Source organism: Ochotona princeps, chromosome 4 (assembly GCF_030435755.1).
Source record: "Ochotona princeps isolate mOchPri1 chromosome 4, mOchPri1.hap1, whole genome shotgun sequence".
NCBI classification, from domain to species: domain Eukaryota; kingdom Metazoa; phylum Chordata; class Mammalia; order Lagomorpha; family Ochotonidae; genus Ochotona; species Ochotona princeps.
Window position 1 is genome coordinate 90,840,267 of NC_080835.1, and position 16,411 is coordinate 90,856,677.

Here is a 16,411-nt window from a genome sequence, read left to right on the forward strand (position 1 = left end):
TTCTGCAACTTTTGGCAAGCATCTCTTCAGTGCTGGCTCTCTCAGTCCAGCCCTTTCCATCTCCACATTCCTGCCTCCCAAGTTCCAGATGCTAGACAGGGAGCAAGGCCAGACAGTCTCCGCACACACTCTCTGGCACACCTCATCTCAAATGTAGGCAAACTCTTGCTAGTTGGTGAATATCTGGCCTGGAATCTAGATAACCTCAGATCCAACACAGTTTTTCATCCGAAGATGTAATGAATGTTGTTTAAGGAGACATGCATTTTGCAACTGTGAAGCCTTCTGGTTCAAGCACATGATTGATAAGTTCCACACTAAAGTCTTCCTGTGTTTGCCATCTTTTCTTTTCCTTTTCACAAAGCGTTTCTTTTAACCAACAAAATCTCTTCATTTCTCCCCTCAACTTTTCAATACACCCAAGCATGCTCCATTAATCTGTCTTTGATAATGCCTCAAAATTTTCACAAAGGTTCTTCTTAAAAGGGTGCTTTTTGTTTATAGTCTTTTAAAGTTATTTATTTTCATTTTGTTTAACAGTGAGAAAAACAGAGATGGATTTTCTGTCTTCTGGTTCACTCCCAAGTGCCTACAATGGATGGGATGGAATTAGATTTGGGCCCCCCATTTGGGTGGCAGGGACCAAGAGGCTGTGCTGTCATCTGCTACCTCCCAGCATGTTCACCAGTAGGGAGCTAGGTTAGAAGTAGAGGAGTGAGAACTCAAACAAGGTACCCCAAAAGGGAACGTAGACCTCCCAAACAGCAACCTAACTTCTGAGCCAAACACCTGCCCCACTGTGACTTTTTGTAGGTAAATTATGAAATAAGCACAACATAACTTACACCTGGGGCATGAAGTATGAACAAAAGCCCCTGCCCTTATCATAGCTTCGGTTGAATTCCCAGATACAAGCCTACATAACAGTTTAAGGCCTTTCCATCGAGACTCTGTGGTTACACAAATACATGCAAATATCTTCAAGCCAAATATCAAGTTTCTTCAATTCCTCTTTGCCTCTTGTCACGTATTAAAAGCTGAATTTTGTCGTCTCAGTGTTCTATGGCACTGGCATCCCATATGAATCCTAGTTCATCTTCCCATCTTGCTCCCTGCTAATGGCATAGGAAAGCAGCAGAGGATGGCCCCAGTGCTTGAGGTCCTACATGCAGAAGAAGCTCCTGATCCCTGGCTTCAGATTGCCTCAGTTCCAACTATTGAAGCCATTTGGGGAGTGAACTAGTGGGTGGAAGGTATCTATCTCTGACACTCCTTTTTCTCTGTAACTCTGCCTTTCAAATAAAAATAAAATAAATCTTGAAAGAAGAAATGGAAATCTGGACAGAGATGCACATGCACAGAAGGTAGATATAAGAACACAGTCACAAACCAAGGCCAGAGGAAATCAACCCTGCCGACAACTTAACCCTAGGCCCCTACTTCCCTTGACGGTAAGAAAATAAATGTCTGCTGTTTAAGGTTTTATTATGGAAGTCTGAGCACACTAACATACCACAAGTGAGCAATTGGGAAATTATGGAGACTCTTCCTCCAACACCACTAAGTCCATTCCAGTCAGCTCTACCACCTGCACTGCCATACTCAACCCAAGTCACCATCATTTCTGTGAAAACCCTCTATGCAGTTGCTTTGCTCTTGATTACAAGCAAACAATGGGCACCAATGCTAATGCATTTAAGCAGAAAGTGGATTCGTGGAAATCTATTAGAAAGTCAGAGAATTGATGAGAAGGTGACAGAAGTAACCTCAGAGATAGGCAGGGACCTGGGGAGGCTAAGGAGCCAGCCTCAATTACAGCAGGGTAGAAAGTAAGGTTAGCCAGGATGTTAGCAGTGCTCTGCTGGGCCTGGACACTTCACTGATCCTGGCATCCTGATGGCAGCAAATTCTGGATTCTGCTCTGTCCTTGCTGCAGTAAATCTGCCGTATCTTATGTCTTGGTCTCCCCTGAGCAGCAGCAGCTGGAACCTCAAATCCAGGTTCCAGGCCCATTCCTTAGTAAGCAAAGGAGTTTTGACAGATTTTGGCCTGATCAGTTTCTGCAGGAGGTATGCCCAGGGAATAGTGACCTGTTAAGACCTCCATGGGTGGGGGAGAGGAGCAGAATTTCCCAAACACAGAATGGGTTTCAGATGTTTGTCAGCACTAACAACTGTCTACATTTCATCTTTTATGCATCAGCTGGGGAAATGTTAGAACAGGTAAATTAGAGCAATGGCTTCCCGTTGTCCTTGGGACCCTGTCCTCCAATGATTTCCCACTGTCCCTAGGTATGTTGTCCTAGCCACATACCCTGCAATACCAGAGAGCTGAAAGATCTCAACAACTCGAAATCAGTGCAGAAGTCAGGCACATGCACTTGTCACCTGGGGCAACAGAGCCCAGGAACCAAAATGCCCTCTGTGCGTGCCTCTCCATGTACACAGAGGTACCTGTGTCTGTATTCGGACCCTTCTGTTTCTGAATGAATTACTTAAAAACATTTTAAAAGTTCAATCTAAATAGTTAATGTAAATTATTTCTACAATGCACTCTACACAAGTTCAGGAGCTAACAGCCATCTTCTGCCTAATCACTAACATTTGTATAATGGCTCATGGTTTACTAAGTGCTCACTTGTACTTTAAGCCATCAGATTCTCCAACTGCTCCTGTGATGGGGTAGGATAGGTATTGTTGGTCAGATAGATGCCCTTCTCAAACATACCAGCATAGGGATGAGGGTGTCTACACTGAAACCTGCCTCAGTTAAAATAGAAATGTCCCTTTACAATCAACTCATTCTCCAGGCAATCTAAGTAATAGGATTTTATTGGTGAGTGTGAGGAAGTAAATCAGTAAAGGTCATAGGATTCTAATGCAGAAGCGGGCACTGGTAAAAATCAAGACAGTAGGATTTTAGTGTGGACTTGAGGATATCAAGAGCTCCAGGAACCTGTCAGGCAGGTTCTAAGACCGAGAGAGGCCTCCTATCAAACCACACACACATCACTGATTACTGTCCATGAACTGAGTTCAAAGGAGCACAGGAACCACCTAAAAGAATACAATTAAGAGGAATGGAGACCAACCCATAAGAGGGTAGGGTGAAGGCACTGGCAGGTGCTTAATGGCTGAGGTGTTATGGAGCCTCATGTAAGCACCTTCTTCAGCCTCTGAAGTCACCTGAGCAGAAATGAGTGAGGAGGAAGAGAAGCCAGGTGGAGCAGGGCAGAGCTGGTGCTACTAAACCCTTGTCTACCCAGATCCACGGGGGGCTGCACTAGATCCAATTATTCTGCTTTGAAAACTTTTTGAAAATCAGAGAGAAGAAAAGTCATAGCTCCCATGCCCTTTGCTCTGTCAGAGAAGAGCTCCCCTGGCTACAATAGCTTCTCCTGAACCCTGGATCTCCTCCAGGGGGACAGCCATGGATCCTTGCTCCTGGCATCTCAGTCTCTTCTGACCCTCCCCTTTATTCTCCCACCACATCTGCCAGTTCTGGCATCCCAACTAAAAAAAAAAAAAAACAAAAAAAAAAACGAAGTGGCTCACGACCAAATGCAAATCACCAAGTATAGTATCTCTTTATAGTTTGTTCACACCTTTCATCCCAGAGTTTCAAAGCACCGTGCAAATGTTAACTTGTCCTCAGACACCCCAAGAGAGGCAGGTAGGCAGTGTATGCTATTATCATCTTCTGTTTTATAGAAGCAAACCAGGCTTCGAGCCATGAACTGTCTTGCTCGAGGCCTCCCAGTGAATAATTGTATATCCCGGGGACCCCCATCTAGTCATTAACTGTGTAATGTTACTGCTGAAATATCACAAATATCAGCCCTCTAATTGATAACCATTTTCATCCCTTACTTTCTTCTTTCTTCTTTTCTTTGGAGTCTGAGATTTCTTAAATTGGCTCCACAAATTGCCACAACCACCAACAATTTTTTCCTATCTTTTCAAGAAGTTAAATCAGCCCCTTTGCTACATATTAGGTATACAAGATCCCTTACCTAGAGAAAATAATGTTGGTTAGAGCAGTGTGTTCTGCACATGGCCAGTCTGAGTGTCTACCTCTCCACCTGCCCCTTTCTAAAACACTCATAGTCTTTGAAAAAAAACAACCTGCAACTGTATGTGAAATAGCATGGCTATCTTTTGTGCCACATGACCCTGTACCCATCCCAACCATACTGAATGAATAGCAACCTCAGTGCCACTAGTTCAGAGGCTTGTCTGTGATGTCTAAGGGGACCTGATGATTAGAAAGTGTTAACCAATAAAGGGATTTTGTGGGAAACCAAAAAGCAACTGTGAATTTCACCGAGATGATCCAGCAAAATAAAATGGGCAAGCTGAAGAGTGGTGAGGAACTTTAATTGCAGAAAAGTGAGTCCACATTTCTGCTATTGTGAGAGCTAAAGTTGAAAGGAAGAAGTCTTTGGGAGGTATGCATTCTGAGTGACCTTACAGCTATGGTCTCTATGGGGTATTGGCCATACTATCATCACTTTGTTTTGTATATGTCCACATACTTTATGGCTAGGCTTTATCACACAACCCCCATTTTTAGTTGGAAATCAGAAATACTCAACTAAGGATTTAACTGGAGTTCTGTGACTTATAAGCTTGAGTCACTATAATGTTGAGTAAGTCATTTACTCTGTATGCTTCAAAGCTTTCAACAGCACAGCAGGGATAATTATTTCTCAAGCCATGTTTCCAGGGTTGAGTGGACTTCATGAATAGTTGATGTAAAGCGGGGCTTTTCTAACCATTGTGATGTCCAACCACCAGGCAATCACTAAATGGCCTAATCTGATTGTTTAAGAATGTGAGGTAATGACTAGCCTTTTCTAAAGCCCTGTCACTTAGTTTTCATAAGAACAGGACAATGTTGGATTTCCAGGTAAAAGTTCTGACCTATACCCTAAGTGGCAGGTGAGTAAATGCACCTGCTGGCCCCATTGTCTCAGGCTTCTTGAGATTCTGGGATATGAGTCTTAGGATAGATCATGGAAGACATCAATTATTCTTCCTAAAAGGCATAAATAAATCTCATGTAAGAGAGAGAGGGAAATTCAAACAGACACCGTGTACTTAGGGGAAAAACACAACACATCTAAAACATTTTTGAGAAATGAGATAGTTGACATTTTGATCAATCAACCTCAGCTATTAAATACCTCCATCTCTGCCAAGTTAATTACCTGCAGATGAAGAGCTTTCCTAGGCCTGCAGTCCTGCAGGCCATTGGCTCCACAGTCACATCAGGGAAGTGAAAACCCAGAGACCAGAGGAAAACAAAGCAAGGTTTAAGGAAACACACATTGTTAAGTGCGCCCAGTAGGATTTCCGTAAAGGATGATTTCCCACCCCATCTGCCCTTGCAGTTGCAGCACCAGAGGTGCCTGAAAGAATGCTGCAGTCAGGCAAAGTGCCCAATCAGCTAGCGTCACTCTGCTTGCTGCACAGTCAGCCTGCGTCAGCTCATCTATCAGACACTGGGAAAGTGGCAGCTCTTCGTGAATGCCCCTCGGACACACCCCACTCTTGCAGGCATCCATCCTGGGCTCTGATTACATGCTTGTGTCAGGAGTATCTGCCCAGGGATCAGCAACTTCCACTAATGCTCTGGAGCTACCACTTACAGAGAGCGGTAATGAGGCCTGTTTCTCATATTATGTGAGGACAGATGGGGCAGCAGACATAACTGTTGTGTGTGCGAGATTTGATAGCTGAGGCTTGGTGCTTGGGTATGATACTGAGAACACAGCCTGAGGGAGTCTTGTTTTTTCAGGAAGAAGAAGAGGAGAGATTGTCATCTCAATTGATCCGCAAGGACAATTTTCCATAGGAATAGAGCAGACCAGGTTGTGACCAGACTGGATTTTAGATTGCCTGAAAAACTGTGCCTCTTTAACAAAGAATATTAACTTATGTGTAGATCCTTGAAGAGTCGGGAAGAAAGTTGTGAAAACTTGAGCTTCATTTCCCCTTGTAGATAAGCCATCTCTATTTAAAGTAGGTTTCTTTTCTGTGGCTCTGTTTCATTTTATTTGACCCTCTGTCTTTCTGGCCCCCATTTCAGGTTCATTTGCCCTGGAATGCCTAGGAACGGCCTGAAACAGGGCAAGTTATATGATTATTCAACTGTATCTTCTAGAGCTTGTTAGCATTCTCCTAAGCACAAGCTCTACAGTAGCACAAAGAAGCCTTACCTGCTCTGGGGGTGGACTCAAAGCAGAGAGACAGACATCACTGAGCATTGTTCCAGAACTGGCTTTGTGGAGCTGCAGGTTAAGCAAGGCTCGGGATGATTGCATCTCCTATCAGAGTGCCAGTTCAAGTCCTGGCTATTCACTTCCAATCCAGCTTCTTGCTAATCTGTCTGGGAATCAGTAGGTGATGGCTCAAGTAGCTAAATTCCTCCCACCCACGGGGGACACCAGGATGCAATTCCTGGCTCCTGGCTTTAGTCTGACCCAGTTCCAGCTTTTGTAGGCATTTAGGATAATTTGAGACCCAGTTACTCCATTTCCAATCTATTTCCCTACAAATACAACTGAAAAAGCAGCAGAGATGGCCCAAGTGCTTGGGTCCCTGCATCCACATGGCAGAGCTGGCTTCAGCCTGTGACATGTGTCACCATGTAGGAGTCAACCAGAGGATAGGAGGTTTCTTTCTTTGTTTCTCCTTCTCTCTGTTGATAACTCTGTTTCTTTCCTTTTTTTGTAAGATTTATTTGTTTTTATTGGAAAGGCAGATATACAGAGAGGAGCAGAGAGGAAGATCTTCTGCCTGATGGTTCAGTTCTCAAGTGGCTGCAATGGCTGGAGCTATGCTAATCTGAAGCTTGGAGACAGGAACTTCTTCCAGGTCTCCTACGCGGGTGCAGTGTCCCAAAGCTTTGGGCTGTCCTTGACTGCTTTCCTAGGCCACAAGCAGGGAGTTGGATGGGAAAAGGCACCAGGATTAAAACTGGTGCCCAAGTGGGATCCTGGCACGTGCAAGGTGAGGAGCTTAACCACTATGCTGTCGTGCAGGGTCTAACTCTGTCTGTCTTTCAAATAAATCAATCTTCTGTTCAAATACAATACAAGTCAATGTGTGAAGGCTGAGTGTGTGGTGGACAGGGCTAAGCAGGGCCACAGCATACATTGGTTTGCATAGGAGATGGGACTGGGAACAGAACTGATTGGGCAACTGCAACTAGCAGTTTGTGTATGTATACTGATACCAGACTCCACATTGGCTGGCATACAGAAATCATGTCTGTGGTCACCTCAGGAAAAGTTTCTTTGGGGAAACCCCCCGCCAACTGGATTATTGGACTCAAAAAAATTATGAAAATCACAGGATCTGTGGTCTGGCCTTGGAGTGTATGTGTCAGAACTAGGGCCCTTTGGTTACTGAGGCCTGTGCAGTAGACAACATAACCAGATGCTCATGGGGAACAAGATGTTCACTGAGGCATGCAGAAGACATCTGGCACCATGGAAGGCAAAACAAATTGGACAGCTCTCCCAGGCAAGCTTTGAGAGAGAGTATCTGGATGAGTCAAGACCTTAAGGTTGGACTATGTCAGTGAACAGGCCTTGGAAGAATTTCCTCAACCTAGGAGCAATGAAATCAATGGCATCTCAGAATTATTGAAAACACTTAAGCAGTGATCTCAGAATATGTTCCACATTGGGAACCCTGGGCTGACATCAGGTGGCCATCCCCCATACCCTGGTACTAATGCAGTTGGGCTGCAGGGAGCAGCCCTCTCCTCCTCTCTGCCCACTTTCCCCAGATACAGAAAGAGAAAAGAACATTGAAAGCAGTTGTCTCACCCACTTTTCCCCATTTGTCAACCCTCCCCACCCTAATCAGTGGTCCACAAAGGCATGCATCCCTTTCAACTATATAAAAATCATCGGGCCCGGCGGCATGGCCTAGCGGCTAAAAAGTCCTCGCCTTGAATGCCCCGGGATCCCATATGGGCACTGGTTCTAATCTCGGAAGCTCCACTTCCCATCCAGCTCCCTGCGTGTGGCCTGGGAAGGCAGTCGAGGACGGCCCAAAGCTTTGGGACCCTGCACCCGCGTGGGAGACCCGGAAGAGGTTCCTGGTTCCCGGCATCGGATCGGCACACCGGCCCGTTGCGGCTCACTTGGGGAGTGAAACAACAGATGGAAGATCTTCCTCTCTGTCTCTCCTCCTCTGTGTATATCCGGCTTTCCAATAACAATAAAATCTTTTAAAAAAATCATCAAAAAATAAATGAATTTATTATTAAAAATTATTTTTAAAGAAAGATTATTTTGCTTTTTTGAATGGCAAAGTGACCAAGAGAGGGAGGGAGAGGCAAAGAGATCTGTCATGTGCTGGTTCACTCTCCAAATTGTTCCAACTGCCAGGGCTGGGCCTGGCCAAAGTTAGGAGCCAGGAGTTTCATTCAGATCTCTCACATGGTTGAGGAAATCCAAGAACTTGGGCCTCTTCCACTGTTTTCCTGTGCACATTAGCAAGGAGCTTCATCAGAAGTAAAGCAGCAGAGACTCAAACCAACATTCACATGGGTATACGTGCCAGGCAGTGGCTTACGGTGTTGTAATTCAGGTGTTGGCCCTGAATTATTATTGTTTTTATTTAATTAAAAAGCAGAGTGATAGAGATTCCATGTGCTACTTTACTTGCTTTACAACTGCAATTGCCAGATCTGGGCTGGACTAAAGCCAGCAGTCAGGAACTTCATTTTGATCTCCAACAAGGGTGTCAAGGACTGTCATCTGCTACGTTCCCAGGTTCACCGGCACGAGGCTGGCTCAAAAGCAGAGCAGACAGGACTTGAACCAGCAGTCTCATATGAGATGTTGATGTTACAAGCAGTGGTTTATCCCACTGTGTCACAATGCCCACCCCACAATCTGTTCAAATTCATGCAATCATTTGTTCAGCAAACATATCAAGGATTGTGCTACACACCTGATTTACAGCCAAAACCTCAACAAGTTAATGTCACCTTTTCTTCCCAAGGCCAGGCTGGGGTTTAGCCCAATAGTTGCCCTGGCTACACAATTTTTCTTAAGATTTATTTATTTTTATTGGAAAATCAGATGTACAGAGAGGAGGAAAGTCAGAGAGGAAGGTCTTCCATCTGATGATTCACTCCCCAAGTGACCGCAATGGCCGGTGCTATGCTGATCCAAAGCCAGGAGCCAGGAACTTCTTCTGGGTCTCCCATGTTGGTGCAGGAAACCAAGACTTTGGGCCATCCTCAACTGCTTTCCCAGGCCACAAGCAGGGAACTAGATGGGAAGGGGGGTTGCCACGGGGATTAGAACCAGCGCCCATATGGGATCCCGGCACATTCAAGGTGAGGACTTTGGCCACTAGGCCACCACGCCAGGCCCATTGGCTATGCAATTTTAAGCTGCGTGACCACTTGGCATCTCTAGTCTTTGATTTTCTCAAGTTTAAATTTAGGTTTATGAAACTCTCCTTAGAGAATAGAATGAAGTAATGGGAAGTGGCAATGCTTTCTCATTTGAGAAATTCTCATAAACTGTTTATTCCTGTGATAGGGCCGGATGGGTGAGGAGGACTCTCTCTCTGCCAAGTGACAGGAAGCCAAACCAAGCTGACCAAGGCAACAGAGGGGTTAATGGACTCCTTCACCTGGGAAGATCCTGAAGGACAGTGATGGCTGCAAGGCCAATGGGAGCCTGGGGTCTGTAGCTCTCTTGATTGCCTCTGACTTCTCCTTGCACTTTGGCCAAAACCAACTTCATCTTTGCAGACTGGGACGTGAATAGTGGCAGCTCAAGCCTGATGGGTCCCAGGAGAGAGTAGACAGTCTGCAGTCAGCAGGAGCAGGAAAAGCTTAGAGGCAGACAGCAGAGACAGATGCCCACTACCTTCTGCGTAGTAACAGCTCCAAGACAATGCTGTGGGAGCATGTACTGTGCACTAGGTCCTGTTCTAGGCCCTGCTCCACTCGCTGTGCTGTCCTAACTGTGTCATGTATAAGCCATAAACCAGTAGAGCACTGGAGGATTTCTGGTTATGAGTGGGAGATACAGAGGTAAGGCACATTCTCTTCTGCCATGGTGGGGACAGATAAACACACGATTAAAACAACATCAACAGAAGCAAGCCAATGATTAACAATTGATGGAAAGGCACATAGGTATGTCAGATCCTACAATGGGACAATATGTGACAATGGAAAGGAATGAAGTGCAAATTCATGTTACAACACGACAAACCTCAAAACTGTTAAACACTAGGTGCACTTGGAACCACATATTGTGTAAATCTATGCATGTGGAAAGCCTAGAACACCAGTCTCTAGAGGTGGGTGGTAAATGAGTGGAAGGTGATACAAAAGTGAGGGCTGGAGCTTCACCTTATTGTTCATGGGAAAAAGGTTTTCTTTCAAGTGATAAAAGTGTCCCATATTAGATGGCTTTGATGGATGCTCAACTTTCTAAATATCCTGAAATCCACTGGATTGGATAATATCAATAGGTGCAGCATATGGTTTGTTCAGTACAACTCAGTTAAACTGTTTAAAAAGGGAAAAGAAAATCAGAAGTGCTAGGTAGAAAATGAGAATGAGATGAAATAGGGAGGGACGTAAATGTTCACTCTAGAAAAGACAGAAGTCATGAGGACTTCTCTGCAGAGGTGGTATCAAAGCTGAAGTCTGAGAGACAGGCAGGGGCTCATTCTGCAGCGGTGTGTCCATCATTTCAATAGAGGAGATAATCGGATAAAGCCCAACAGCAAATCAGCTCAGCAGGTTCAGGACCTCAGGTGTGTCAATGAGGCAGGAGAGGCAGATCAATTGACTCTGTCAACAGCCGGGAGGATAGGGATATTACTTCGTGTAGAAGGAAGTCATGGGAACATTTAAGTGGGGCAGCGAGATAATTTTGGTTATGCTTTTCAAGGATCATTCTGGCTACCATGGGGAGAAGGGATGTTAGTGGTTATTCCGAATCTTCTTTGATTGATTGAAGGTGAAATATTTAGAAGCAAATAAATAGTATTAAAGGTGTACCTTAGAGGAGTTACTAGTGTACAGTGGAAAGAGTGATTCCCTTAGATACATGAAAATCTCAGAAGTACCAGAACATGGAAGCACCCATGGAAAGGTAGAGGAAGAGAAAGACACAATGTTACCTGGATGGGGACAAATCTTGCTGATAAGGAAGACAACCAAGTGGAGTGTGGGAGATGAGCAGATGAAAATAAAGGGTTGGTCTCTTTGAATGGCCATGGAACTGAGAAAGCACAGGGAGTATTAAGAACAAGTGTACCATTCAGCTGAGCTGCACAGTAGAGGACAAAATAAGACATGACTAGTAACATTTACTGCTTCCTAAGACTTTACTATGTTCTTAGCATTGTGCTAACATAATATGCAGATGAAGATATTTAATTTGCAAAAACTGTTTTTGTCATCGCTCTACATCAGTCAAAGTCCCAGTAGGAAAAAAGGACCCACTCAATTTAGGAAAATTCAAAGAATATTTATTTTTAAAGAACTAGTTACAATGTGTGGACAGGGAATAGAGGAACCACAAAAGAAGGTACAGGAAACTATGACAGAATACTCAATAAATCAAGGCTTGAAAGGATGAGGAAAGGGAGAGGTTACAGAATCAGGAAGGATACAGAGTCATTTAGAAACCACCTCAAGTTAAACAATGATCTTTGGCCAAGGAATAAAACACCCTGAAACGACCTTAAAGGCAGGGAATAAAGGCTAAATACCCCAACTTTACCTTCTCCCTCCATCTTATTTCTTGCCAAAGCTCCCAACTGACCAAATTTACGCAGAAACCAAATCACCCTGTTGACCTGATCCATACAGATTGATTTCTTTTTTTTTTTAAGATTTATTTATTTTTTTTATTACAGCCGGATATACACAGAGGAGGAGAGACAGAGAGGAAGATCTTCCGTCCGATGATTCACTCCCCAAGTGAGCCGCAACGGGCCGGTGCGCGCCGATCCGAAGCCGGGAACCAGGAACCTCTTCCGGGTCCCCCACGCGGGTGCAGGGTCCCAAAGCTTTGGGCCGTCCTCGACTGCTTTCCCAGGCCACAAGCAGGGAGCTGGACGGGAAGTGGAGCTGCCGGGATTAGAACCGGCGCCCACATGGGATCCCGGGGCATTCAAGGTGAGGACTTTAGCCGCTAGGCCACGCCGCCAGGCCCCAGATTGATTTCCTTTAAAACTGAGTGGAAAAACTGAGAATGGAGAGACAGATACCCAGGCACCTTGCCACAGCAATTCTGAAAAGATGGGAGATGGAAAGAAGGCAGGTAGGTCTTAGATAACTGATGGCTTTCCTGATTTTGTGTCATTTTCTCCTTCAATCCACCAAAAATCTACAGTATTTGCTTTTTCTTAAATGAAGCAATACCTTATACTGCACCCAAAACTTCAGAATTGCTGTGGCAAGGTGCCTGGGTATCTGTCTCTCCATTCTCAGTTTTTCCACTCAGTTTTAAAGGAAATCAATCTGGGGCCTGGCGGCGTGGCCTAGCGGCTAGAGTCCTCACCTTGAATGCCCCGGGATCCTATGTGGGCGCCGGTTCTAATCCCAGAAGCTCCACTTCCCATCCAGCTCCCTGCTTGTGGCCTGGGAAAGCAGTCGAGGACGGCCCAAAGCTTTGGGACCCTGCACCCGCGTGGGGGACCCGGAAGAGGTTCCTGGTTCCCGGCTTCGGATCGGCGCGCACCGGCCCGTTGCGGCTCACTTGGGGAGTGAATCATCGGACGGAAGATCTTCCTCTCTGTCTCTCCTCCTCTGTGTATATCTGGCTTTCCAATAATAATAAAATCTTAAAAAAAAAAAAAAAAAAAAAAAAAAAAAGAAGGCAGTTTGGGAGTTTGCTCACCCAGAATCTTTTACTAGTACTAGAGACCCAATAAAAAAGGTGTTAAATAGAAGGGGAGAATTTACTTTGAGAAGATAGCATGAGCACGATCTTCCATACTTAAAGTCAGAAAGTATAACTTCAGCTTGCAAGAAAAGACATCAAGAGCCCCCCTGCTCCTTGGCAACGCCAACCTGTCCAGCATTTTCATCTCCCAGTCCTTCCTCTCTTCACAACTGAAAGTGGTCATCCACAGCAGTAGTTTTTCTAATTTTATATCACCTCCCAAATCAGACAAAAGCCAACTAGTGTCTGCTATAATTCCATATCCTGGGGAGACTGATTACGACCAGCCATGGCCAAGGGTGCAGGATTATGTGGTTCACACTCACCCTCAGGTGGAAGAAGTTCTTAGAGGAAGCCCATGTGTGCTGGGAGGAAATGCTTAAGAGCTGAGGAAATGATGAGCTCAGTTTTGTACATTTTGAGTGGGAGGTAAATGTGAAGTACCTTATTTGGGCTACCTAGTGAGCTATAATTATTTCTATTCAAAATGAAAGAGCAAATTGGCAGAATAAGGGCAGGGCTGGTGAAAAAGAGGTGACAAGAGAAGGTGAATCCAGAAAGCAGGCTTATGTAGAGAGAAAAAAGACTGAACCTTGTTGAATGCTTCCACTAGCAGCAAGGATAAGGAATCAGTAAAGGCTATCAGTAAAGAATAGTGAGAAGGATCTGTTGAAGGGTATGATACAAGAAAGAGGAGGGTAGAGTCACGATGTCAGGAAGTCAGAGAGCTGTTGTCCAAGGCCCCCAGCTACAGAGTCTGTGAGTTTCAGGGGGTAGTAGGCAGGAACTGAGTCTGAGTTCTCCAGGGAGAAGCATCGTGAAGAGGAGAGAAGAACTGTAAGATTCAGTAAGAACGGGATTCTTCATGACTTTTAAGAAAGCAATCTCATTGAAATGTAAAGGAAAATTTCTGGGGACTAGGCTGCAGCCCACGTTGGTTTGTGTGAGGGCTTTGTATGTGTTGGGCAGAACCAGGCTGAATTGTGACACCCATTGGTTCCAGTGGAAGACAGGGATGGAAACAGAACCAACCCAGCAATTGCAACCAACAGCTGATCCGGGCAATGGACTGTGCCGGGCCTTGTGCTTGCTAGTACATACAGGAGTCTGGTCTGGGAACACCTCAAAGTTTCTTTGGGGATCCAACCAATTGAGCTTCCGGACTCAGAACCCTAACCATCAAAAGACAGAGGACAGAACAAACCAATCAACTACCCAGCCATATGTTGGCAGTGAAAAACTGGGCAAACGGAGACTCTATGATGGACTATGTCAATCAGTGGATTCTTCAACGACCTCATCGTGCGTGGAGTGGTGAGAGTGGCAGCAATTCAGAACTGTTGAACTATCAAAACCACTTGAGCTAGACCCTCGGAGCATGCCCCACATCTGGGACCTGGGGTGGGTGAGAGACTGGGTGGGGCTTCTCCCTTAAAATCCCCGTTTACATCAGATATATTAAGGAAACAATACAGAACTAATTGTCTTGCCCATCTTCCTGTATTGCTTGAATCTTTTTACCCTAATTATGTCAAGGTTGTCAAAAAATAAATTAAAAAAATTAAAAAAGGAAAATTTCAGGGCAAAAGGAAAGAGTGGGGAAGTAAATCATTGTGCCATTTTGGTGATGAAAGGAAAAAAGTGAGAAAAGAAGAAAGCTGAGTTAAAGGAATGGCTTATTATTGTTGTTATTGGTTGTGTACCTTAGTGTTAGGACAGGATAGACTTGTACATGTTTGGAAAAAGAGTCAGAATTTATTCATTAAACATAAACTCAAGGAGATGAGCAATTTAAGGAATAATTCTAAAGAAGGTAAGAGGTGAAAAACTCTTTAGAAATAAGATCAGACTCTTGTTAAAGACCAATGAGAGGGCAGGGAGGCTAAATATATAAGGAAAATTTGATAAAAAAGGAAAACAAATTTGAGGAGGTGTCCTTAATTGAAGTATGCCTTCAATTTCCCCATAAAGAAGAAATTCTATTATTGACCTGCCTGAGGCAGAGTTAGAGACTGAAGATCATGGAGAGGTTTTAGAATTAGGAATGAGAAAAAAAAAAGGCCAAAGTATTGTCCCAAAGTGACAGTTCTGCAGAATTTGGTGTGTATTCGTTAACAGCCTCAGTTCATATAATAGTGAAATTCAGCAATTTCAAAAAGTAAGCAGAAGTATAGTGCAGACTCCTGTGAGTGAGAGGTGGCAAGTGCAGTGTTGAAAGAGCTTCGTCAAGGGCCAGACTGCATGGGCAGCAAAGGATGAAGGGGTCAGTGATTGGCGGTGAGTCTGAAGCCTTGAGCATCTCTGTGGGTGGAAGTACAGAGAGAGGAAAAACGTGAAGCCGTGGTAGAGGAGGCAGTAAATGCTCTGAGACTCTAACAGCACACCATTATGGTAAAGGTGAAGCCACCAGTGTGCCAAAGAGGGGCTCCAACTCTGACAAAACAGTTCAAAACCAGTAATAAAGGATGAGGCATTTAACAAACCATACAGAAGATGCCCATGCTTCCCAAAGGGCTGTTTCTACCTAGGCTTCTAATCTGCAGAGCTGTTGGTTCCCACAAAACCCAATGGCAGGAATGCAGACATTAAGGTTCATCCTAGCATGAGATGAAAAGTGAAAAGTAAATAGCAGATGAATCGTGTATACAGTGTGATTACAGGGCTCAAGCAAATGCTTCACGGAAGAAAGAAGAAAGAAATACGGGTACAGGGAAAATCACCAAATGCTAATACTTCTGATACCAGAAGGATGCAACTATGGATGATGTGCAATTTTCCTTTGCTCTCTTTTTTCCTCTGCTTCTTTTTATGTTTCTGTGGGAAGGGTATTGTTCCAAGGAAAGCTCAAAGGTTTTGGAATCAGGCAGCACCATTATAATCACTAGCAGTTATGGACCACCCACCAAGAACAAGGCGTTGTACTCGGTGCTTTACATATATTATTTCTAATCCTTACAACAGAACTTGTTGCTCCTACTATCCCCATTTTAGATGCAGAAACATGAGACGCACAAATGAGCTTTGCCCAGTCCCAAGCTGCTCTGACTTTTCGTTCACTTTCACTGACAGCTACCTCAACTCTGTTCGTGGCTCTGTCTTACTGGATGTTGAACCTTGGACAAAATTTTTCACCTCTGTGAGGCTTCGTGTCTTTATCTGCAAGCTGTTTTTCTTTAATAGAAATAAAAATAACTAAATAAGCTTCAGGTAAATGTATTTGCCATCAGGCCATCTCTGTACCACAGATGCCAAGGTAGAAAGAATTGACTCAACTCCTGGGAGTGGATAGCAGAGAAATAACCATTTCTGAGCCCTAGAAAAGGACACTTGTTCTATAGTCTTGTTATGCTGTTTGGCTCAAGAATCAAGAAAGCTCAGTGTTTGTAAACCTTATTTTTACTAGAAATACAAAGGATAGTCTAGGTTTTGCTGATGTGGTAAACTCATGTACAAAAGCACAGAGAT

At 44.4% G+C, this 16,411-nt stretch overlaps 1 long non-coding RNA gene across 1 annotated transcript in view; it reads left to right on the forward strand.

Annotated features, from left to right (window-relative positions):
• The window catches only part of LOC131480100 (uncharacterized), a 163,085-nt gene extending 146,980 nt beyond the window's left edge, over positions 1–16,105 (forward strand). Inside the window, exon 3 of the long non-coding RNA XR_009245253.1 lies at positions 16,016–16,105. This is a non-coding gene — a long non-coding RNA (uncharacterized LOC131480100). The remainder of the gene's footprint in view (positions 1–16,015) is intronic.
• The last annotated feature ends 306 nt before the right edge of the window (positions 16,106–16,411 follow it).